Below are 27,417 nucleotides of genomic sequence, written 5' to 3' on the forward strand. Positions count from 1 at the left end.
TGAATAAACAATACTCTAAAAACCAAAAGTGGAACAAAATTCTGCTAATATGTATAGTTTAAACAATTCCCAATTTTGTATAGAAACTTCAAGAAATATCTTCCTTTGAAATAAATGGAGTAATAAGCAATAATCAGTACAATATTTATAACAAAAAAATCTGTAATCAGAGACAACCAAGATGGCGCAATAGGTAAACACTGTTTACCTTCTCTCACAACCACATCAAAATTACAACTAACCTACAAATAATCATTGAGAATCACCTAAAATCAAACTGAACTGAAGCCTTTCAACTAAGGACGTGCAGAAGAAGCCACCTCCGGACTGGTAGGAAGGGCAGAGACATGGAACAGGCTGGTCCCACACCCGCGTGTGACCATTAAAGACCAGGAGGGCTATTTCAGCTGTGGAGCGCCCCCAAATCCCTAGAGGAGTGAGAGATCCCAGCCCCACCCCAGCCCAGGTTTCCAGTGCCAGGGAGAGAAGTCCCCATAATTTCTGGTTGTGAAAAACAGTGGAGATTGTGACTGAATGAGACTGAATGCGGCTGCACTCACAGACGCTCCTCTTAAAGGGACTGTGCGCGGACTCACCCACCAACAGAATCACTTGCTCTGAGCTCCAGCACTGGGGCAGCAGCTGGAAAGGTGGCAGGGACAAATGGGGGGGAATTGAGTTGTCTGGCTTGGGATGGGAGCTGGAGAGGTGGATTTCTCCTGGATGGGGGAGCTGGAGGAGGCCACTGTGTCTTTGTTGAGCCCTCCTCCTTCCCAGCATGCAAACCCAGGTAGCTACCATATTTGAGTCTCCACTGTTCATTCCCTGGTGATTCAAGACCTGGCCCCACCCAACTTTTGGGCACACCCAGGCTGCTCTCAGTGGCTTTTACATGCAGACGGCCTGCCTTGGCTCACGCTGCGGACTTTCCTAGGGTCTCCAAAGGTTCAAGCAGCACCTGGCTTGAGCGTGTCCCGTACCTCTGGCTGAGCAGCCCTAAGCCAGCACTAGCAGCAACCGGCCTTGGTTCACAACTTGGCCTCTCAAGGCGCTTCCAAGCACAGCACGTGCGGCAGCCATCAGTGGATTTCTTTCTGGCTCCCACTGGGTGGCCCTGGGTGGGGCACAGTCTGTGGCTGAAGTAGACCTACAGCAGATCCCCTCCAAGGTGGTCCTGGGGCTGGCGCCTCCAGTAGCCAGCTCCTAAATGAGCTGAAACATCATCCAGCTGCCTCCAAGTACGACACACCCATGGGGCGGATTGGGCAGGCACCAGAGTCCTGCTGAGGCAGATCCTGCTCTGTAGGATCAGTTCCTGCACAACAGCTCCTCCACTGTAGTCAAGGCCAGTCCTCACAACCAGTGAGCCCAAGGGTCAGTCCCTCACAATGATGTGCAATTATCAACCAAGGCTCAATTACAAGAGGAGGGCACACACAACCCACACAAGGAACATACCTGGAATGTGTGGCTCAGGTGACCAGAAAGACTGCGCCACTGAACCCCATAGCACACCTACTACATAAGGCCACTCTACTAAGACCAGAAGACACAGCAGTTCTACCTAATACATAGAAACAAACACAGGGAGGCAGCCAAAATGGTGAGACAAAGAAACATGTCCCAAATAAGAGAACAGAACAAAGCTCCAGAAAAGGAACTAAGCGAAACAGAGATAAGGAATCTATCAGATGCAGAGTTCCAAACACTAGCTATAAGAATGCTCAATGATCTCAGGGAGAACTTCAACAGAGAGATAGGAAGCATAAAAATGGAGATGGAAGCCATAAAAAAGAACCAGTCAGAAATAAAGGATACAATAATGGAAATGAAGACTATATTACATGGAATCAACTGTAGATTAAATGAAGCAGAGGATCCAACCAGTGATGTAGAAGATAAGGTAGCAGAAAACACTGAACCAGGACAGCAAAAAGAAAAAAGAATCCAAAAAATTGAGGAGAGTTTAAGGGGTTTCTGGGACAATATCAAGCATATCAACATTCGCATTATAGGGGTACCAGAAGGAGAAGAGAGAGAGCAAGGAATTGAAAATCTATCTGAAGAAATAATGAGAGAAAACTTCCCTAATCTGGTGAAGGAAATAGACATACAAGCCCAGAAAGCACAGAGAGTCCCAAACAAGATAAGCCCAAAGAAGCCAACACCAAGACACATCATAATTAAAATGCAAAAGGTTAAAGACAAAGAGAGAATCTTAAAAGCAGCAAGAGAAAAGCAATTAGTTACCGACAAGGGAGCCCCCATTAGACTGTCAGCTGATTTCTCAACAGAAACTTTGCAGGCCAGAAGGGATTGGCAGGAAATATTCCAAGTGATGAAGAGCATTGACCTACAACCAAGATTGCTCTACCCAGCAAGGCTGTCATTTAGAATTGAAGGACAGATAAGGATCTTCCCAGACAACAAAAAGCTGAAGGAGTTCATCACCACTAAATAGTATTACAAGGAATCTTAGAGGGATTTCTTTAAAATGGAAGGAGGTTAAGGATGGGTGAAAGGGGAAGGGATTAAGAAGTACAAATTGGTTGTATACAGTAGTCATGGGATGTAGGGTATAGCATAACGAATATAGTCAATAATAGCATAACTAGGTATGGTGCCAGATGGTTACTAGATCTATCAGGGTGATAGATGGGAATGTGGGTGGGGGCAGGGTGAAAAGGTGAAGGCATTAAGAAATACAAATTGGTAGTTAATACAGTATGGGGAATATAATCAACAGTGTTGTAAAGATCATGTAAGGTGGCAGATGGGCACTGGACTTATCAGGGGGATCACGTCATAGACTGTGCAGATGCCTGACCACTATGCTATACACCTGAAGCTGAAGTAGGATAATACTGAATGTAAACTATTACCAAATATATAGGTATATATAGTCACAGAATGTGGAGTACAACATAGGGAAGATAGTCAATGGTATTGTAACAGCTATATAAGATGTCAGAGGGGTAGTAGCTTGGGGGGCGGGTTATCACGTTATGAGGGGTTTAAATGTCTAACTATTACATTGTTTTATACACCTGAAACTAATAAAAAATAAATTAAAAAAAAACATGTAATCAGGTTGGACAGACTTGACTGATTTACTTTTAATATTTTAATTACATAATTTGTTGAATTATGGCAAAACCAACGATCTAAAACTACATTCTACTAAAATACTGGAGACAGGGTCTCAGAGTCTAATTCACAAGCTTAATTAAAATTGGCCTAATATGAGCACTGCCAGATGGATTGAAAAGTGGCTCTGAGATCACATAGGAAAATGATAAAGGGAAATATGTCAAATGGGAGGACGGTCTGCTGCATGTGCCAGGGTCGGTACTGAGTCTTAGTGTAATTAACACATTCGTTAGATGGCAAGAGAAATAAGATAATATCAGATAAATGCAATTCCCTTGAGATAAATAAGAGAAATTTTAAATGAAGAAACAATTATAGAAAAGTGAAAACTATTCTTTGGAGGCATGCAGATAAACAATTATGATTTTTATTAGAAAAAATATGGAGAGTTCAGATTTAAGGGGAAAATCTATCATTTTATTGAATCAGAATGGAACATATGTTCAATGTGATTCTTGAATGATGGTGAAATCACATTTAGAAATTAATAAAAAGAAGTTTAACCAGAGATTTACTTATAAGAGACCATAGCAACCAAAAGGTAAATATGATTTGAAAAGTCCTTTTTACAGAAATGATAATAATGCATTATTTCACAGTTTCCCAAATGTCTTCACATATATTATCCCTTGAGATCCTCATAACAGGCCTGTGAAGCAAGCAAGGTTCTTACCCAATTTTACAGTTTAGAAGCCTGAGGCTCTGAATGGGTACATAATGTGTCTGTGATCACACAGCTAGGACATAGAAAAAATGCCAGCAAACTTCGGAACTTGATGACTTCTATTCCAATAAAAGGAAAGGGATCACACATCAGTGGGAAAAAGCTTATGCTACTACAGTTGTAAATCTTCCTTCAGTGCTTTATCAGGCACTTCAACCTCTAAATTAGGTAAAATCCAAGTAATGATGCAACTTATTAAAAGGGCCAAAATAATTTCCAAAAAAATTTTTTAAACACCAAACGTATGTATTTTTCACATTTTGCAACCTTCAACAAAAAGTTTATGAATGTATATATTTAAAAGGGCATAGCATTTCTGAAAAAGTCCTTGAGTAAGGAGAAGGACTTAAACACTTTCCAACATTTCAAGATTAGAATTTGAATTTTCCTACATATCTCCCTATCTACGAAAGAAGACTCTATAAAAAATGGCCTGATTTTTCATTATGCAAGTATACAAAGTCTAAAAAAACACATCGAAGAAGCCAATCTCAGTGGTTATAAGGAGTATATTCAATAGTCTTATTCTCCACCTCTGGTTCCGTTAATTGCAACATACCACATTGCAGTATTCTGTGGACTGATTAGTTGTTTTTCCTTTACCCTTTGAAAGATTTCCTTTTAGCAAAAATAATTATTAATTGACAGGATATTAGATGACTATATCATACTATATCGTACAGTCGCAATTTCCTGTAGAATTCTGAATAGTCTCAGCAGGTGCTGCTCCTCCCTGTGTCAGTCTGAAATGATGGCAATTATTTGAAAATCATTAAATACTGAATACAATCTCCTTACCTCCATGCCCAAAGAAATTTTACTTGCTGGAGACAAACCAGAAGAAGATTTGCCAGGCTGCAAAACAGAACTTGTTGTTGTTAATACTCCTAGAATATTCTTTTTGTATGTCCATCAATCTTACTGCTTCAATAAAACGTGACAAGTTACAGTGAGTTCTAGCCACATAGCTTGGCGTAGTTTCATCCCTCCTAGGTTTTAAGTTCCCCCTACCAATACTCACGAGTCATTTGGGAAAGCACAGGACACGACCCTGAAACAAAGGCTGGGTGAGACAGTGACATATTCTGCAAAGAAAGCTCAGAACATTTGACCCAAACAGGAAGACTGCAGCGAAAGGAAAGATTTAGAACTCCTATGATAAAACTTCATTACATTCATTTGATCAACAAATATTCACTGAGCACCTTCTCTCTGTATAAAGAACACATTCAGAGCAAATGGCACATCCGTAGCATAGCCATAATATTAATAACTTTCCATAAAGCAATTCATCAAAGGAGTTTCTTTTAATATATTCATTTTTTTCCCTCCAGTTTGGACAAAATTCAGAAACAGACATTTACTTGCAGGATTCAATGAGAAGTACCTCATGTTGACATGGACCTTAGGAAAAAGAATGAAACCACTGTGTTCTACGTTGGAAAGAAATTCTTAAAAGGCAAACAACATAGGGCTGACTTAGATGATTCCGGAATTCACGCGATTTGGATTCTGTCTACCTACCAAGCACTGTGGTAGACATGTTCAGAGAGTTTCATTACCATGGCATATGCACATGCATTTTCATTACATTAGTAAGTTACAATACCAAAGTCAAGCTTCCTGACAGAAAAATGGCACAACATTTGGTTACTAATCTACATAGCCGGCAAAGCTATGGAAACCCTAACAGCTCTGAGCCTAAAACCTCAAGCCCTCTCACTGATAGATGAGGACAGTTGGCATGAATCTTAACCCAGGAATTACTGTGGCTTTGAAAATATTAGGTGTCTCTTGCTCTGAATGGTACTACTCTATGGTTTCTCTAAAACAGTCAACTTCTTACAGTATTCTCAACACTAAAATACAGACCTTTTACCATTTGACTGTAACTAAGAAAACCCAGTTTTAAACAGCACACAAAATAATCTACAATGGAGGCAATCTCTCAAGATTTGAGCAAAGAAGAATTAAGAGGGAAAACCTTGAGAAGACAGTAATTGGGCCATTGGAGTTTCTTCTCACTAATTATCCCAGAGTGGCCATTAGCTATGTAACCAAGGAGGAAAGTGTGTCAGACTTCAGCGAAGCTGTGTCTTCAGCATCTTATGGAATGCACCCTAAAGCCACGGTGTAATTAACTGCAGGAAAATGCTGAGCGAGTAGAATAAAGAAGCTATAACAAATCAACTATACCACACAGTTCAACCCCCAATGACAGCAGTTGAACTACTTAGAACTTCGAAATACTCATCAGCATACATTCCCTTTTCAGAATTTCTAGAAAACAGATTTTTGGTTGAGTGAAGAAGCAAAAATAGAGACTACAAAACAGGCCTAAAATTATAGAAATTCTAAGCACTTTGACTTGCTTCATACTGTTATAGGACCTTAAGTTACCAGTGATGCCCAAGGCATGGACCACAGGCATCCGCAGAGCTTTTTTAAAAATCTAAGAGCATTATAGACTACTATGGTCAAACACAGAGAGAACAGACCAAAAGGGGGGATTAGCCCCTTAAAAGAGTTTATTGTGGGGTACCCTCTCATACAACCTTAAGATTTTTTAGTACATTTTATTATCTATTCAACAAATATTTACTGAGCAACCATGTGCCTATAACAATATACTCCAATCCCACTTGAACACTGAAATTTCAAGAATCAAATAACAAAGCACTGACTGAAATATGTCTGTTTTGCTTTGATTTGGGAACTTAGAAATGAAAGGAGGAAGGCTGTATTTTTAGTGAGCAATGAAAGCTCATGAGGAAGGTTATCTTCCAAACCTAGCTGGACAGAATCACAGGGAACTTTAAAATCAGAATCTTGAACCCCACCCAAGAATTACTGAAACAGACCAGCCTGGAGCAGAGTCCAGAAACATGTAGCTTTTAAGACTCCTATGCTTAGATGATTATAATGGCCAGCAGGTTTAGGAATCACCCATTCTACTGAATATTTGTCTCTCTTATGAACCTAAAAGATAAATAACCACCATTGAACATGAAATAATAACAAAAAATTCTATATAACTATCTAAAGCCATAATTTTTCATTTTATCAACATTTCCCTCTTTCAAACTCATTACTTGAAAAAAAAAAAGAATATCATTATTTTTAAATACTTTCACCCCACCATATCCACTTGTCGAAATTCTACCCATTTCTCATGAATAAATTAAAATGACATTTCTTCCAAGAAGCTTACTCTGATCGCTCAGCAGGAACTGGTCCCTCCCCTGGGTTCCATAGCAATTTATATCTTTTATATTCTGTCTTATATTACATTACATTGTCTGCATTGGTCACCATAACAAGAAGTTAACCTCTTTAATACACATAGATGGGAACCTCACCTATTGAATCTCTCCACCTATTACAGCATCGAATTCCTTGCTCAAAGTAGATGTTCCACACATACATGTTTAACTGAACTAAACTTACAAACCCGAAGAACATTAGTCTTTTCTTACTGTCAGAGGGAACTATTAAGAAATACTGCTGATTTAGAACCCTGCTGAAAACATTATGTTAAACAGCAAACCAACAATCTATTTAGAAAACAGCCACCTTCTAGCCATGGCACATAGGCATTCTGGTTAAACTAGAACACAATTATAAGCAAACTGCCCCCATGACAAAAGAAATAGTTTATTTCACTTTAAATAAAATTTCAGAGTCGTACTCTAAGAGTAAGACTGTACAGTTTCTCTGTTTCACTTTGTCTAAGTATTATAAATATCCAGATAGCTTACAAAGCTATTTTCCCAATACCAGCTCTAAAATGAGACTGCGTGCGACTCAGTGCCTTTTCAAGAAAAGGAGCTGCAGATAACTGTAAGTGAAAGGAAAATGTCCCAAAATGCATATTGCAGGATGTTAACTTACAGATTGATGAGAAGTTAAGCAACCAATTGGTAAATGTTATCATGAAAGGCTGATTTACTTCATATTAGGCAAGCCTGATTCTGAAAAGTTACACATCTTTGATTCTTTGGCAGCTGCTACTGGTGTTTGTACAAGACTTGTCAGCACCCAGATGACGGCTGATTGACAGGACTAATAGATTTTGTTTTAATTGTAAAAGAAGACAGATGAAAGCTTTTGGCTGGATAACGAACTGTTCATCTTGAGTAATAAACATGCCTATTTCTCTCCCTAGATATTAAAAATCTATCTTTAATTCACTAATAACTAGGGATGCAGTAAAAAAAAAAAGCACGAGTACAATACGAAATTTCAAGTGTAAGACTTTGAAAAAATAGTTTTATTTTTCTAACTTTGATACCAATTGGAAATTACTGAATACAAATACCAGGTGAAAGTTAAGCACTTTCCTGGTAGTTTCTCTTCTCTGCACCTACAGTAATTCTCAAAATCACACTTAACAATAAAGAGAGAGAGGATACGCCTTAACTCTTTGAACTTCTGGATCTTGTTTTCTACCCAAGCAGTTGGCAGAAAGCAACTCTAATTCTGTTTTTAGAGTCACAAAACCAAGAAACAACATTTTAAACACAATTTTATCTAGACACATCTGGAAAAGACACACCATCTTTTTGCTGTTTTATGTGAATTGATATATATTGATTCAAATGTATAATGACATATTATATCCAAAAACTATTTGTCATATTTATGACTGACTTAATAAAAAGTTCTTTACCATTAAAACGGGATAAGTAAAAAGAGATCTTACTCTACCATAGAACTGCAACCTACAGAGGCTGGTGCTATCTATTATTGACCAATAACCAAGTGTTCAGGAAAAAGGCACATTTCCAGTTTACCTGACAAGGCAATCTATAAAGATGCTATATGACCTCAAATTGTGCTTTCATGTATTTTTAAGTATTTCTTTCTAGTTTCTTTCTTCCTTTTGTCCTATATCAGCTAACTACAGGAAAGGAGTCTGGCATATCTTATTCTGTTCCATCCTATATGCATACATCCGAAAGCATGCTAAACAGATACTCTGTTTTTCAAAACCAAACAAATAAAACTTCGACCCTGGAAAACTGATTTGTCTTAGTCTAGGGAAATACAAGTAATAGAATGAGACCTTCAAAAAGATTTGTTTTCATTCCATTTTACATGGTAATTTACTGGCTTTTTGAAGAAAATTACAAATAAGCATATCATCAAAAGAAACAGGAACCTAAAAAAGCTGTACCATATTTCTCTAATGACTAATGAGGTGAGAATGCTTGTTTCCCCATATATTAGCAATAATTATCAATTTATGGCTGATTATCTGCCTACAGAAGAAATACCATTTACGCAAGAACTGATAAAAATATATAACCATTTAAGGCATTTATCAAAATGTCTACAGTTGCTATTTCAAATCAAGAAGAGCTGCAAAAAATAACTCGTCAAGAAAAAAAAAAGCACGAAATGTGATCTCATGGAAGCTTTAATCAGATTTGATGGGAATGTTATGGTCATTAGTTATATCTCTCTTTAAAAATTCCAATGACTATTTTTAAGAGGAAAGGAGAGGAGCAAATGAATGTAAGTATCTCTGTTAAGTCAGCAAAGCACAAAATGTTATACTCAACACAAGAAGAGTAATACTGTAATGTTCAAAAACATGACAAGAAAGCTGTTTTCCTCTCATTTTATACATGAATGGCCTCCCTGCTGAACAGCTCTGATGACCAGTAAAGAGTCCTATATATAAAAGGGCAGATGTGTTTCAGAGGTTAATTATTAAAAGCCTTTTTTGGAACCACATAACTCAACACCACAAACACTTATCCTCAAGTCTCTTCACTTGTGATTTAAAACCTCATATACCTCTAAATTTTATGTGGTCTGCACCTTTTACCATTAGATAGCGTTACATAAGCTAAATTCTATCCATGCTTCTATAAGAGGCTTTAAAGCATTTTAAAACTCAGAGAGAAAGCTCTTATTTCATAAACACTAGAAGTCTAATTTTTATTTTAAAATTTAATGATATACTTTTAAATGTATTTTTAACATTATTAACAATTCCTATCAGTGGATAATACAAATTGAGATTTTCTTATTTCCAGCCATCTACTTCTTCATTCAAAATAGTGAAAGCATAGTTCAGCTTTTTTAAATGAATACAGATATTACATACCATGTATCTGAGATTTTAAAAATCTAGATTAATAGTCAAAAACTTAAACTGCTATAGATCCCTACATTCCTAAAGATCTCTGGATCATTCTAACTTCCCAAATTTGCAAAAGGTACTACAGCATATAGCTTTCCCCACAAAATTTCCTAAAATATGACTGAAAATTTTAGGTAATCCTTCTCAGACTCTCAATGGTTGTATAAATACTGCGCTAAAGTAATTTATGATGCCAGTAAAATAAATCTTGTCATGTAAATAAACTCTAAAGTCCATCAAGTCACATCATTACAGTAGCTACATTAGCCTGTCTGTACAAAACCAGAGCAATGCTTCCAAGTGTTGACGGCCACTGTATAGCACATACGCTGTCATGATAAAGAGGACCATGGCAGACAGTGTACAGCAAGAAGGCAGATTACACTAGCAGTGATCCCAATGGGGGTATATGTACAAAGCGGTTTAATATGAGGTTGCTGGGTAGTTGGCTATGCTCCCTCATTCGCCAAGCAACTCACAGGTGGCACATGGACCACTGTGCGCTTTATCAAGATCACACATTTCTGCATCGCGCTTTGGGATCACTAGAAAAACTTAAATCTTGACGGTTACATCTGGAAATGCCAGATTCTTTGGTATACCTAACTCCTATAAAATTAACCTCATGAAATAAATTGAAAACATACTGAATAATATAACTGCACCTAAAGAAATGCATTGGGCGGCCGGATGGCTCAGTTGGTGAGAGCGACAGGGTTGCCGGTTCGATTTCCACAGGGGCCCGTGAGCTGCGCCCTCCACAACTAGATTGAAGGACAATGACTTAGAGCTGATGGGCCCTGCAGAAACACTCCGTTCCCCAATACAACAACAAAACAAAAAAAAGAATTTTAAATGCATTAAAACGTTGTCCTTTCAGTCATTTAATGGATACTAGAAACATTAGAAAATACTATTAAGACCCAGAGAAATTCATTTTTCTGATTATCAATTTTTGGTACTCTTTATATCAAGGAATACAGGAAATTAGGCTCTTATAATTACCCATCACACTTTACACTCCCACAATAAACAAGTAAATAAATAAATGTGTTCCACCGTTTCACATCTTCCTGCCTTTGCCTATGGTGATGCCCTGCCTGAAACCAAATCCTCTACACCTCCAAGTGTGGGAAACCTTCTCTATTTCCCTCACCTTTCGTTCTCAGTGTTCCCATGATTTGTAGTACATTCTTCCATTAGAGTACTTGGAATACTGTATTATAATTGAATATTAATATATGCTTCCCAACTACACCCTCACAGAAAACGTGCCTTTTTAGGTAGTTTTAAAGTGTTATCTCCGTATCCAGGCCATAGTGTATAGTCTGATAACAAATTCCTTTGCATATAATACCAGGTAAAGGCATCTCAGACCTAATTCTGTGTTTATGTCCTAGCTGTTCCCAGTAACATTTTTTCTCACCACTTGGCTTTGATACGAGGTCATTTCTCACCTCTGGGCTTTACCATACCAAACTATAACCACATTTAGTCAAACATTTAGATCTTTGCTAATTTCCAGTTAGCTCTGATCCATATGTTCCCCTTTCACAAACCTCCTGGATTGGATCAGTAAGGAATAGCTGCTGGCAGCTGTTTGCCATTCAATTTTGCTACCACTAAAGCATGTGAATATTTCATTGTTTAGGCGTTGCAGAGACTCTCAGCAAACATTTACTCTGGGTTCTTGGATTAGAAGAACATTTGTGGTAGGCAAAAGGTAAATAATAAACCACAGTGCTACTCAACCAGTGACCTAAAAGCCTGTTGACATCTGACTCTATTGCTTACTGAATCAGTGTGTGTATAAACAAAGCTCCAACCCTTTGTTTCTACTACAAATTATATTTCTAAAACATACTTCTTCAGTTATTTGGTTTATTTTAAAAAAGTGAAGTAAGGCACAATCGTTCAGTGGCTTGCAAACTAACATGAAAAGTATTAGAATATGAATTCAACTGTTACTGACTTACTAAATACAGCTGGATATGTCATGTAATATAAGCTGTGAGAACTCTGGTTTCCTCCAATATAAGCCTATTGTACAAATTTCAACTATAATGGAGCAATATCCATGAATCTTCAGTTCTGTGTGCCAGAAACAAAAACAGATTCAATATATTCGAAGGCACTTGCTGAATGCTGGGCACACGGGAGAGATGAGTGAGAGCCATCACTGCTCTTTAGCAGTTCAAGATCTAGTGGGAGAAACCAATAGAAACAAGCAATCAACACTGCACAATTAGCTCAGTGAAGACAGGGATGGAGTCTTACTCATCAGCCCCCTCCCTGATATGTCGAATGGCTGATATACTGTGTGTAACAAACACATTGAAAGAATGAACTAATCAATCAATTCATTGATCAGTTGATCAAACTACAATAATTGCTCTAATAAGGGCAAAACAGTGCAGTGTAAGGAGGGACTGACTCCACCTTGGTGGCTCTCCCAGAGCCTCACAGGGAGAACAGCTTAAGTAAGGCCTTGAAGAATGAGTTCAGTTTGGGCAAGTAGAGATGGGGAGCTTTGGAGACAGAGTAAGGGAAACTCGTCCTCACCACAACAACAGAACCCAACAATTTCTCCTCAGTCTCACTTTCCCCCGGGGTCCATTCACTTTGACAGTGGCTAACACCATCTCATGGGCACCTCTGGGCACTTGGTAAATATTTGTTTAATGAATGACCCAACCTAGTAGGGGTGGAGGAAAACAACAATAAAACCTTCCTTTGGTTCTCTTCAGTACTGTTGATGACATTTAAAAAAAAAACTTAAAATACCAAACAAAGTTAAAAAACTAAGCAGAGAATATTATTAATTAATTAATTAATTAAATTGATTAAATACAAACTCCAACTTACAGAGTTTTCTGAATCTATTTTCATATAGTTAGTTGGAGTTGTATTGGGCTATTCTAATTCTTAATACAGCTCCGTTCTAACCCCAAAGGATCTCTACATCCCAAGTTTCTTACTTTCTACTTCCTAGGCTGCTTTGGTGTAAGGTGACTACTTGATGACGAATCATGCAAGACTAACTGGAATATTCTGACAAGACTTAGAGCATGCGCCTACCACTCAATCCCTGTTCTTATCTAAGCTATCCGGCAAGACTAGGGTGGACAGACCTCCCCTTGATCAAGTTCAGAAATGGCCTTTTATCCCAGTAGAGCTCCAAAAGAATAACAGCATTCCGTGAAAAAAGTAACCAACTAATCGAACAATTCATACCTTCATTCAAGAATTAAAGATGGTCTACTACAGTTCACACTAACTCAGGCACCTTCACACTTAGAGATTTTTTCATACCACCTCAAACTTATCTGCCCTTAAAAAGTCAGGAAGGGAAAATGTTTTCCCAATTGTGAAATTCACCAAGGGAACCAAGCCCTCTTATCTAACTTTATATTGTTTAAAATTTTAGTACTTTAATAATAAAGTGAAACCCTCATAATATTTTTCAGGAAAAAGAGTAGGGAAATGTTTTAAACACTATAAAGAATTAAACGTGAGAAAAATATTTTGGCACTTAGCAATATTTTCATATCTCTGGGGAGATGTTAAATCCAGGAACCTGATAAATGGATTTCACTATGTCACATTTTAATAACGTTTTGTAACTTTTACAAGATTTCTTTTTACCTCTCCGCTACCAATATGTTTCTCTCACAGCTCTCTATTTCTACTCGTATACTCTTCTTGTTTTATTTCCTTCTCTTGGCTTCTTTCTGCTGTTATTTCCTTCTAATTAATTTCAGTAATAGGAAAAGAATATTTCCATATTGACTATGTGTATGAATTCTTATACCTAATCCAAAAACAAAGATGTTAAGAAAGCAATTCCCAAAATATATTTTCATGTTATAAAAAAAAAAAAACAACGAGGTCATATTTGGAAATATTTAGTTGAATAAAGGTAAAGAAGTCTCTTCTCCTCCCCTGCTTTCTTCCTTGTTAATTCTAGGTCTTCTGAGAACCCTCACAATATGTCAAGTGAATCTCCAAAAACGAGACAATGTGTACACCTCTTCTAAATTTATTTAACCATAGAATAATTTCCTCCTCAGTGAATCTAGTGGAATATACTTTAAAAACTAATTTCCTCAACTAAAAAATAAGGAAAAAATTAATATGGGTGCAATACATTCAAAAGACCTGTATATGGAAGTATTTCTTAAAAGGACACTATGCCATAAGGCAAAAAAATTAAAAAAGGCTAGAGGTGGTACTCATTTAAGAATCCAACTGTGAAAACTAATCTAATTGGAGGTGACTATGTAGAAAATGCACACTTATCTTCCAAAAGTATTTAAGAGGAAATCAAGCTATAACATGGAAATAAATGAAATCAGAATGGTGAGCCCTTTTAAAACTTTAGTTACTTTTTTAGTAATTTTTCAAAATCACTATAATAAAAAATGAAACGATAAGTGGTGAGAAAGTTCATACTATAGAAATAAATGGTGGTTATTAATCTAGAAAACTTCTACACATAGTTGTATGCTTAGCTCACATCACCTCCTCTTCTTTCTCCTGCTTTTCATTGTTCCCATAGCACCCTATATGTGTGGTACCATTGTTATCATGTTGTATTGCAATAATTTATTTTCTCATCTGACTTCCTGTCTAGACTATAAGCTCCTTGAGAATGGGATCATATTATATCTGAATCTGCATCCCTAAGGTGTAACACTTCATAAATTATTAGAGTGCTTATAGTTAGTAAATTAGTTGGTTCTGTCAAATTCAGTAATTACTAACTTACTTAGCAAACATTCATAAGGATAAACTGAACTATCCCAAATTTTGAAATAATGGAGTCACTATTAATAGCATTACTCATTTTTCCTCTTCATTATGATATAAATAGCCAGCATCTGGCACATAATAGACTCAACAAATGCATATTGAAATAATTATTCAATCAATTAATCCAAGTTTGACTACAAGTTTAGGCCATAGTAGAAGGGGCAGGACACCAAAATCAAAGAACTCTTGAGTCATTTGTGGCTTTTGCATCTCACTAGCTCTGCCTGACCTGCCTAAAAGCTACTGTACTTAAACATGGCTTCTGATTGCTGCTAAGTATTGTACCTGGCCTCAGGGGAGACAGAAATCTTAGTACTAAGGCACCAGCCTTAACTCACAGAAGCCAAAAGAAATTCTTGTATAATGTGAAGAAACAGGTGCTAATTGAGAGCCTCAGAATTGAAGTCACCCCAGCAGCTCTGAAGACTGAAATCATTTACTGTTGTAGACAGTATAGCCTAACAATGAGTTCACTTCCCATACTTAGCACTTTTGTCACCTATGTAGACATATGTCCATTATTTCTTGTTCAATATTCTTCCCAATTAATTATATTCTGGTTTAAACCCATCCTTCTCCTTCCGATTTTCTGTCTTAACTACATACAGGTTACCTTTCCCAGACGGTATAATTAAATACTTAAAAATAAAAAAGCAGTCAGAATTCAGTCTTCATAAAAATGCCCAGAGACACAGCATTCCTTTTAAGCCACAGCAATTATCCATCAGCCTAAAGGCCATCTAAATTTTAAAATCTTCAGGGAATAGCATGACAGGAGAATGCTCCAAGTATGAGTTAAAGACTCCTCACCATCCAAACTACGACTTCTTTGGGAGCTTATTCTCCTAGTAGTAGAGATGTACTATTCTTTTACAGTTAGCTTAGGATGGACGTGTAAGTTCTGTTCAACAAGGGCTCTGCAATATCATTTTTTAAAAGTGAAGACTGCACTTAACAGAAATTCAAACAGAAGCATGAATTAAAGGGGTAATTTCCGATGTAGTGAAAAGCCGTAATGTCCATTCAAAGTAATGAAGGCACAGAGCATTAATCTCCTAAGATTCAAATGCTATGAGTAGAGCGATTCTATTTCTTAGTAGGAACAAATTAAGATGATTTCCCTTACAGAAATTGCCATAATTGCAAGTAATTATCTTGTACTTTCTAAATTTACCGCTACAGCCCATTCTGGCAAATATCATTCCCTTCAGATACTTTATTTGGAAATACAGGAGAGATTGTTGCTTTGTAAATTGTGCTACAGACCTCCAACTCACTGTTTAACAGTCCTACGAGTAGAAAGTGCTTGGAATTCCAAATTTATGATATTATCATCATTAGGTAACTTATACTACACAAAAGAGTACAAACAAAATGAGAATGGCAAACATTCAAAGATAAACTTGAGTGAAATGTAGACTGACCCATAAAACAATGAGGAGACTCATTCTGCTATGCATAGGGCAATCATGAAAAACATGTAAACAGCTGCTGTAGTATTTATAAAAATCCTTGCAGAGCCAAATAAAATCCCATCATTTGCAGTCTACTCAGTTTTTCATTTTCTTTTAATAAGAAAGTGTGAGAAAAACCAGTTACTCACCGAGCATTAGAAAGAATAAGCATGTAAAAACCTAATTTCACCATCTTTGGGGCCAATTACCATCTGGATTTCAGCTGGCATTTGAAGTCTATTCTCCAGCCAAACTGGGATTCCTTACCATGTTGTAAAAATATGCTCAGAGCTTGCCTTTCCCTATATTATTCTCACTGCCTGGAATGGCCTGGCCTCCCTGTTTCCGTCTGGTAAAAATGAGCCCACCAAGTCTAGCTGAAATGCCACTCCACCATGGAGACTCTTATGGTATACTAATTCCTATCCCGAACTCCAAACCCTTCCCCTTCTTCCACCAACCCAGCTGTGAACTCTCCTGTTACTCACTCTCTGGTGATCCTTAACATATTGCAACCTCACATTTCAGGTATTTATGCCACTTGTCTTATCCTGCTTTCTAGAAGAAAATTATTTTATTCATATTTGCATCTCTGGCAACTTTAGTAAATGTTTAATAATTGGATCATTTAAAATAAATTTGATTTTTAAAATTATTCCTATTTAGAAGAATATCATTGAAACAGCCTTTAAAATGACTACAGAATCCATTTAAAAATTATGTATATTTTAAACTATGAAAAAAATGTCTGGTTCTATTTAACCAAAATTTGTTCTTTTTTTTATATTAGTGTTTAAAACTCATCAGTGGTGATTATAACCTCTGTGCCTACTAATCTTCTCTTGTTTATTCGGTCAGTATAAATGTTAATTATATTTGTATATGTAATTACACATAGTCAATAACCTATAATTTAAGATCCTTCCTTTAACTGGTATCTCTTAAAGTTGGAATTTTTACATTTAAATTTTAAACAAAAAGATAAATAAATCTAGTCACGTTCTCCACATTTCCATCCTATTTTAATCAACTTTTAAGTGTCAGAAGTATATTCTATAGGTTTGTAATAATTTAAAAATTAGCTTTAGGAATTCTACATTCTCATTCATTCTTAATCTAATATGATGCAATGAAAAGATATATATTATGGATTCACTTTAAAAAAATATAGAGTTCCGTTCAAATTAACATGGATAATTTACCCACGGTTATTATTGTTTACTTTTCAGAAACACTGGTTCCATAATAGGCCAGTTCTCCTAAATTATTTGTTTCATGACCACTATAAATGGGATGGTGTTTCTATGGTTTATTAAAATTTTTTGAGAACTATAGCTATCATCACAAACAATTAGAACAGTGACATTCTGATGATTTACTTATCAATGAGGTCTATTTCATATTTGTGTAAACCTATATAAACTGTTTACTTTTCAGATAAGTTACTTTATCTTTATTGATAGTAGTCCTTAAATTTTTCCCCCTTATTCTTGGTCCTTTTCTGTCACCTACTCTGACCTAGAGCTGACCCTTCCTTGAAATTATGAAGTATGTGAAGTTTGTGATTAACATCCTCTCTCTATTTCCACTGGCAACTATCTTTTTCTCCTGTCCCCCCAAAACACAGACCTCCCTTAATGCTGCTTCTTGGCTACTCAGGGTCCCCATCAAACTGACCCCATCCTCCACTGCAAACTAGGCCTCTCAGTGACGATGATCCTGACGTTTCGTGAACCCCTCCTTACCAGCTACATCAAGAGGTTATAGGCATCCCATTTCTGAATGTCTTGTTGGGTAACACACCAACAAACCTAACAAACAGCAGACAAATACTACTACCATATTTGCATATTACTATGGATTTTTAAAGCATTAGCACAAAGGAATTTTAGGAAAATATGCACAGAAGAGGGGTCTGAAAGCAAATAGATTTCTTGTTTCTTCAAAATATATCATCTGAATAACTGTGGGGGGTGGGGGGGTTCTTCGTTTTTGTTTTTGTTTTTTTTTTTTACAAACAAACCCAACCCTAGATTTTGAACTCCCAGACAAGTAGAAGCAATACAGCCCGGTGGACATAGCCTTTTCCTTAGAGTACCCAGGTCTAGGGCCAGCCGCCGAGGAGCTACATGATGCTGAAGGAGCCACTCTACCCTACTGGCACTCTGCTTCCTAATCTGTAAAGTTAAATGCTCCTTCAGGTTTCTTTCATTCCTAAAAATGTTTTAATCTCAGTATCATAAATCCTCAAGAGTCTAGGCTGAAACAAAAAGGGTTGTTTAAACTAAATAATATTTGTGTTACTAAAAAATAATGTTTTGGTTAATTAATTTGTAACTAATTCATATTTAAATAAATCCCACATTCCTTGGTTGTTTCTTCTCAAAGGCAATCACATATACTCCCTAGAATATACAATTCTACCCTTCACATAAACTAATACTAGTTCTTTCCATCATAGTTTTTTATTGTGAGATATATTTGCACAAGTTGTTGAAAAAAAAATGGCACGCCAGATACACCAAAGCAAAGTCAGAAAAGGGAAAATTACAGTGGTATTTATCAAATCACTCAATGTTTTCAGTCTCTGTGACCATGCATCCTCAATTGTATCTAACTCTCAGTAATCAATGGCATAATAAATATCTCATGTATCAAAATGTCACTTATTTAACCACCTCACCTATCTAAAACCTAGCCTAAAAACAGCAAGTACATTTTTTAAAAAAATATCTCTAAGCAGTCAAAACCAAAAGCCACAGTTCACACTCTAAAGTTTATATACTCATAAGAGAAACTCTCATTCAGTGTCTACTTACTTTCATCTCAGTCAGGGTATTTCTTACCCACCACAGACTGGAAATGAATACATAAAACAAAACTGCAAGACGTAGGCACATGACAGCAGCATTACTTTGGGCAACATGGAAAGGAAGATAAAAACTGTACAAAGAAAGCATGAAAGTATTTTAAAAGAAACAAAAGGGCAATCTGAGGTCATTCAGAATAGGAACAAGTAATTTGACATCCCTTAAAAGCTACATTATAGCATAGTATTGCTATATTATTAGCAAAGTCAAATAATTCATGTTTGTGATAATAATCCTGAGTAATCAGGAAAAGTTTAAATCATGTTTAGTACCTTCTGTGCAATGAGGCAAAAAATGCGTACTACACTTTAGAAAATTTACATAAAAAAAAATAGTTCAAATTTAACAAGGGCTGGCTGGCAGCTGAATTAGAGTTAACAGGTAAATTAAATATTATTAGTGTAGCATTCCATGATTAGTGTAATATTCCATGACGACTATGGAATATTAAAATTCAGGATGAATCCCTCAAACACATGTTAGTCTTAATTTCAATATTTATCACCATCATTCCTAACCCCCAAATATTAATTGAACCATGGTAAATTTCTATTTTTGTAGGTAAAAGATAGTAAAAAATCAGCAATTTCTTTACCAAATATCTTTACCAAAATTAACAATAAAGTAGTTTGAATTTTATATTTCTTTCTCTAGCCCACTCTCTGTTGGAAAAAAGCTAATTATTAAGTAATAAAGACCCAAAGTACACCAAAATGATCATGGGTCCACCCTTCACTCACTATGACATTTGCTTTCTACTCTTCAAAAACATAATCTTATTTATGCCTCTGAATCTCAACTCTGTAAGCATAGCTCCAAAATATCTGCTAGATCTGGGCTGAAACATTATTATAGCTTTTCACAGAAAGCTCAAATTAGCATAATCCCAAAAATGTGTGTGTGAATCCCTATTCTGTTCATTTATAAATATTAAAATTATACAATATGCTTAACAATTAATTGTCAGAACAATGAAGTGATGATCTGGATAAATGTTATGGACATTAAAGGTTTTTAGTTACGTAAAACAAGCTGCCATTCAGTTTGTTTTCAGATTCAAAATACTGTATTTTAACAAGGAATACCTACACTGGATAAGTCACAGTGAGGGATCATTTATTCATTAAAAAAAGAAAAACAAATTCTAATCTATAAATGTTGTTATGCAAATATAGGCTATAACAGTTATTCCAGGATACGCAACAAAGTTTCCTTAAGGGTTTCTTTCTTCCTACTGCCCACTATTGCATTTCTAGGTTCAAATCTATGTATATTGCATGTTTGGGAGCCTATGTACCCAAACACAATATGTTCCCACAATTATCTCCCTGCTCTCAACTCCACTTTGACCTTATGTTAACTATTCTAACTCAGAATTGCCTCAATATCTGTGCTTCTACAAATCTCAGTCCTCCAACATGATGTAAATCCAAACTATTACCTCCCACAAATCAAATAATGCTGGAAATATGGGTGCATTCATGAATGGACCTTGGCCTGCATAACCAGATATAAGCTAGAGAAATTTCAGTCCTTTAATAGTCCAAACTGAGAGACACCTACTAGCAAAAAACTTATGTGCAGCTTTGACGATTGCCATCAAGCTTATTTCATTGTACCTTTCCTAGAAATGCTAAGCTCATTACACAGAAGGTGTAAGCCAAATGATATAATTTTATATCTTTCCTTAAAATACATGCTAAAAGGATAGAATACTCAAACTAACAAAGACAGAATGCTCTAGCAGATAAAAAACAAAGTACACTGCCAAAGGAATATAGTTCAAGGGCTCAATCATATGAGAATACTCCCCTTGTCTACAAAAACCTAAAAGGGATGACTAACAAGTAAGTTCAGGACAAAAGCTTCATATAAACCAGAAAATGTCAGTTAAATGATATAATTTTTATAGCTTTCAATAAAACTACATGGTTTTAGCACATCAATAAAAAGCAAAGTCTTAAAGCTGAGACATACATTGTTCTTATTAATGATATAATGAATCCACTGTGGAAGCTAAAGCTGACAGGGCCAGCCAGGATTTCGAGTTTTCTCTTGCTTCCGCTGTGTTTTCCACAGTATGTCATCACTGTGACTGACTAGTAAAATGAAGGTGGCTGCTGGTGCCCTTTCTTGCAGTTAGGCCAATTAAACTCTGTAGCCTCTCACACCGGCACTGCTTACTGGCTAGCTCCTGGACAGCAAAGGTGCCAAATCAAATTTCCTCTTCGCTGACTTCCTTCACTTCTTACTTATCAAGTCTATCAACCATTCCCAGCTTCTCGAATGTTCCTGGAAGTAGTTTTCTATAGATTACTATCCCCTAACAATTTTACAAAATCAAAAATATTTAGGGCTGAAGAGAATAAAGATTTACTCCAGTGGTTTACAACCACGGCGATGTCTTGCGATCAGTTGTGATATATGTCAAAAATAACTCACTTTTTTCCCTTTTTGTTTTAATTGAGGTGAACTTCCTGTAACAACATTAACCATTTTCAAGTGCACAATTCAGTTGCATTTAGTACACACACAATGTGGTACAACCACCACCTCATAACCGTAAGTTTATTTTTAACAGGTGCATAGTTAACATTAGCCCTTTAATGAATCACCCTCATTCATAGTCAAAGTGGTGTTCCAAGAGGGTAAGAAATAGGTAGAGATAAACCTACAAGTTGGGCATTTCCAATAATGGGCAAGTCAGAGAATCTTGCCAACTGGTGGAAGATCGTTGACCATAATTGCATGACATTTTCATAAATGTAATTCATTCCATACACACATTACATTTTTCAAACATTCACTTATTCAGTTCCTACTCTGTGTCAATGCTCTCAAAAGCTTACAAGGGTACAAACAGATGTACTAACGGTTATAGTACAGGGCTATGGCTGTGGCCCAGGCAGGTATGGTTAAAGCAGGGTGTGGCCCACTATGCCCAGCAATTCTGGAAGGGACACTAAGGACAAGATCGACTTAGTTCTTAAGGTATGACCAGCGACAAAAGGCGAGTTAAGTGGCATATGAGGAGAAGAAATACATGCAAATGCACAGAAGCCTGGTGAGCCACGTTCAGCTGGATTGCAGGGTACAATGATACTAGCAGGAACAATGTAGTAATAAACACATTTAGGTGCCAGGCACTCCTGGTAAACATTTTACGCTACGTCCTCAAAGTCACACTAAGAGTTAGGTCATTCGCGTTAAATGGATGAAACATCTGAACTAATACGAGAAGTTAAGTACCTTGGCTACACAGCTATCAAGAAGCAGAGCTGTGATCAAATATATGGTGATGGAAGGAGAACTGACTCTGGGTGGTGAACACACAATGGGATTTATAGATGATGTAATACAGAACTGTACACCTGAAATCTATGTAATTTTACTAACAATTGTCACCCCAATAAATTTTAAAAAAAAAAGAAGAAGCAGAGCTGGAATTCAAACCCAGGCAGTCTAGCTTCAGAGCCCATCTTCTTCGTCACTATACAACCTGCACTACATTCCTCTTCATTCTTCTCCTTCTCTTTAATAAAATTAATCATTTACGGCAAGACCTTCCATGATGGGAACGACAATACACCACAGCACACTGAAGCTGAACAAATGACCGACATGAACGATGAGTGGGCACCACGAAGAACCCCTGGGGCCTCTGCATAAATGATGGCACAAGCGGCCAACTATATGGAAAGATTAGTAAAGTTTAATTTCTTTCTTATTCTTTTAGATTTAGAAATACATAAGAACAGAAGTTCTCATATTTTCCCCATGAGCCGACGGCACACCCTCTGACCAAGGTGGGCTTAGCTCGCTTTGGAGATCTCTACTAGCCAATGGAGAGACACGGCAGGGTTTTAAGAAGGTGAATAATGTGAGCAGATTTTTTTTTTGAATAATTGCTCTAAAAGGAATACGAAGGAAAACCAGAAGGAAAACAACGAGACCAGAAAAAGAAAAATCGTTAGGACACCATTTGCAATAGATCCAGCAAGTGATAACTAGGAGCTAAACTACAACAGGGGGGAGTCAGAGGGAAAGATTACATGACAGGGATGAAGTCAGGGAACTGCCAGAACCAACCTGGGTTTCTAGGCTGCACTGATCTGGGAACTGAGTACAGAGTGGACGTGCAGAAAGGCCTTTATCATGGAATTCCTAAGGCTTCTCTCTGAAACGACTTTTGTCCACAATGCTTGATTATTTTTAAGTCTAATTTTATACTGTAAACAAACTGTGGCCCAAAATGACTAATATAATAATATCAACTAGCACAGCATTCAGGCAGGTAACTAAGTAATTTAGTATAGCTGAAATAAAAGGTGAGGCTTAGCTTTCTAATCCAGAAAGAAAATATAGAGAAAGTGCAGGGATTTTAAATGTACTCTTTTGTAAAAGTAATAAGTTATTCCAAGACACAAACTTACAGGACAGAATCCTTACAAGTGAGCTTCCAAACAAGGTTTTTAAATGAAGCTTCCTCAGAGAAGCCAGATTCACGTTAGATTAATGTGACAAGTATAACAAGATAAATACATCATATGATTCTGAAGTGACATAATTAATGTAGCTTATGTGGCACATTGCTATTAATGATCTTTTATTATGTGTGAACAATAAAATAGCAGTAGATAAGCAATAAGAAAATCCAATCAGCAGTAGCTTTCCTGAAGGTTTTGACTGCAGTTTTATTTACACAGCGTTATCTGATACTAATCCTGGGATTTTTAAAGAGCAGAAATCACTTCAGAATTGTAAACAAACATGTTCCTATGAGACGAGCATTTTAATTACTATCATTTCTGCAAATACAAGATAAAAATAATGTGCTGAATGATAGCCTCTTAACGTGAAAACAGGGGAAAGTAGATTTTGCCAGGCCAATAAGGTTATGTTAATAAAAAGACTGTGACACTGGATCAGAAGCCTGGTCCACGGAATCCGGTGGTGCGTTTTAACAATGACCGCCAGGGAGAGTCTATGGAAAGGCTAGCTGTCCCCTCCCTGATGCTGTCTACAAAAGATTGGAACTGAGTGCCAAAATATTCTGGTTTCTTTAATAAACCACTACAGTGAAATATCTATGAATCAATTGAAATACTTTGAACTTTTTTATATTTAAAGTTCATACTACCTCTTAGAATAAGAAAGTCTAAAAATACAAGTTCTACAAAGTAATAATTTTTATTTACTTTTCCATCAAATAAATACTTATTGAGCAACTATATTATCCTTGGTACCAAAACCAGAGGTATGAGACATGTTTCCTGAACTCAAGGAGTTTGAAGTACAATTGAGAGGCCAGATACATTCATAAAGAGATAAAGATATATATATATATATATATATATATATATATATATATATATATATATATATACATAAAGAGATAAAACGGTTACTATTAATAAAAAACCATCCGTCTAAAAGGCTATAGATTCTAAATGCTCCAAGAATTCAGAGGTAGATAAAATCACTGTTTCTTCCAGAAGAAAGGGAGGGAAGAAAGAAGAGCTTCTTGGTGCTGGTATCCAGAAGTGAAGGAGCAAAGCTATGGCTAACCTTCAAATACTGGGATCATCTCTGCTCTCAGGTTTTATGTTTCTTGGATAAAGAGCCCTGGTCATCAAAAGTCCCAAGTACAATGATGAAGAACACATGTCTTGAAATAAATAAGGCCTGGTCTAATCTTAGCTCTGACCCTGCCATGCTGTGTGACTCTGGGTAAATCATTTCACCTCTCTAAATCTTTTCCTTATCTGCAAAATGCAAATTATAACACCTACCACCTCATCAGGTAAGAATTAAATGAAGGCATATAGAGCAAGTAGAGATGTCTAACACAGAGCAGTGCTTTTAAAAATGATTGCTGCTGGGGCAGCCTGTTGGCTCAGTTGGTTAGAGCACGAGCTCTGAACAACAGGGTTGCTGGTTCAATTCCCACACGGGCCAGTGAGCTGTGCCCTCCACAACTAGAATGAAAACAGTGACTTGACCTGGAACTGCTGGGTCCTGGAAAAACACACTGTTCCCCAATATTCCGCAATAAAATTTTTTTTAAAAAAAAGGTAGCTGATATTTGCATGATCTTAAATTCCATTCTTACCATGATGCTGTCACTACTGCACAGAATCTTGATTTTTAGGGGAATTACAGGGCTCCTGGTGGGAGGCCCACTGTGCTCTGGAAGACTGGTCCTAAACTCCTAACCGGTCCTGAAAGAGGAACACCATGTTCTGGGGGTTTCTTTGTGAAAAAGTAGCAGATTCTAATTGACTATTCCAGAGCCCACATCTTGAATCTTTAGTATTTTTAGTTTAACCCAGCAAGTAAGCAGAGAAAAAAGGAGTAAAAAGCTCCCCTTCAATCACGTATCCCAGCTCAGTTAGAAACAAAGAAACCTAGAACCTATGGTCACTCTCTTATAGTGAGCCCAGAATTAACAAAAGCCAGCACTGGTAGAGGCTGACCAGGCACTATAATAGCAAGTTACCAAGCAATCCTAGTCATGAAGCCCAGCTAGAGACAAATGCTGCTTGGGGCAGCGTTCTATGGATGATCTTCCCAGCTTTGCTAAAAATCACATCAATGCAGTATCACTTTTCATCTGTAGTGTTAATGGTTTTTTTATGAAACAGTTTGGCAAAACACATGGCATGTGACTGTACATGCTACACCACTACAAATGTGTTAGCAGACCCAGCCAGAAACCATGGCAATGATCTGATCATATGAGGATTCTTGCAAAAGTAAGAAATAAACCTAATCTTTGTAAAGACTTACTGGTGCCCTACCAGAGTTGAATATTGAGTCTCTTCCAAGGAAGCTTTCATTTCCAATGTAGAAGAAGCAAGAATTGTTCTCAAGCCACCACCAAATAATCGTACAGTATTTGATGGCTCAGCTTATTTTTTTAATCTTCTATGAACTCTGCAGAATCATATCTGATCCTTATAACATGATGACTTGGGATTATGAATACAGTGAATAAACACAGCCTTCTGGTATAGCAATTTAAGCATCACAGAGTGAGTAAATACTGCAGAGTGAATCCTAACACTTGAAACAGAATCTTCCAGCATCCAGAAATCCACCTGACTGCCAAGAATAATACTTCCGTGGTTCAAGCAATACCAGTACCCAGAGGGGTTTCCACAGACTAACCACATGAGTTACTGCATATTGGGTAAAATAGAAAAAACAGACATTTATGAACGTATAGTTTACAGACATCTTAAAAGTACTCATAAATATGCAATTTACAAATATAGAAGAAATGTGGGGGGCTTTAGAATACACAGCATCTGTTTAAATTGCTTAATTATATGGTTTCTTCTATGGGTTTTCCTCATTCTGACTGATTTTTATGGGGGTGTGTGGGGGTGGGGAAGTACACAGATCTCAACTAAAATAAATGAAACCAATCTCACTGAAAGAAGCTCTATGACGAGAATATATGAGAGATTCTGACTTCAGGATGAAAGGTAGAAATGACTTAAGTGTCAGAGATCAAAATTGTATCAATTAGATATCAAAGAAAACCTTTCAATTCACCAGGCTGTACTGAAGCGGGGTTTGTTAGGTTCTCTAGCAATAAAATAAATGCACAGTATCTCCTCATGCATTTCACACATGATTTCTATTTCAGCTCTGATGTAAAACATGGTATCACACATCATGCCACAAAGAAAGAGTCAGTTTAGCTAGTTCAAGTAACACACCAGGCAGCTGCTAACAGAGACAGGTCATGGCTGGGGAAGGGCACAGCACATTCAGTTCGCTATGTTTTCCTTCAGAAGAATGTCAATAAAAACCACGGCCAAATGAGGTATTTGTAGGGGGGAGGGGAAAAGGTCCTGCTATGCAGTGAACCACTGGGTTCACCTAACAGTTAGCGCCAGTCAGACAAGTTAGCAAAAGGGAGCCCTAGCCAAACCAACAGCCGCCAACAACTTGAAGAAAGCTGTCTTTCTCCGTGAACGTCCTGGGGTAGGGACCAGTCCCACATTTAGAAACGTTATTTCTGGGACCAATAGCAATTTATTTTGATAGAACCACTGGATTTTTTTTCTTGAGTTCTCAACAAAGGAGCCATATTAGGAAATAATCTTGCAAAAAGCAAAGTGCCCCCTCCCCCTCTTCCCGACGATCGATGCACACACGCCCGTGCACGCTGACACGCACAGACACACACCCGTGCACAATGGCCGGCGTGGACCCACGCGGCGGCCCGGGAGCCCCACGGGCATA

The 27,417-nt window shown here is 37.1% G+C and overlaps 1 protein-coding gene across 3 annotated transcripts in view; it reads right to left on the reverse strand.

The window, feature by feature from the left end:
- TTC28 (tetratricopeptide repeat domain 28) overlaps positions 1-27,417 on the reverse strand; it is a 624,117-nt gene that overhangs the window by 391,035 nt on the left and 205,665 nt on the right. The gene's annotated exons all lie outside the window — the stretch shown is intronic.

Source organism: Rhinolophus ferrumequinum, chromosome 25 (assembly GCF_004115265.2).
Source record: "Rhinolophus ferrumequinum isolate MPI-CBG mRhiFer1 chromosome 25, mRhiFer1_v1.p, whole genome shotgun sequence".
Taxonomy (NCBI): Eukaryota; Metazoa; Chordata; class Mammalia; order Chiroptera; family Rhinolophidae; genus Rhinolophus; species Rhinolophus ferrumequinum.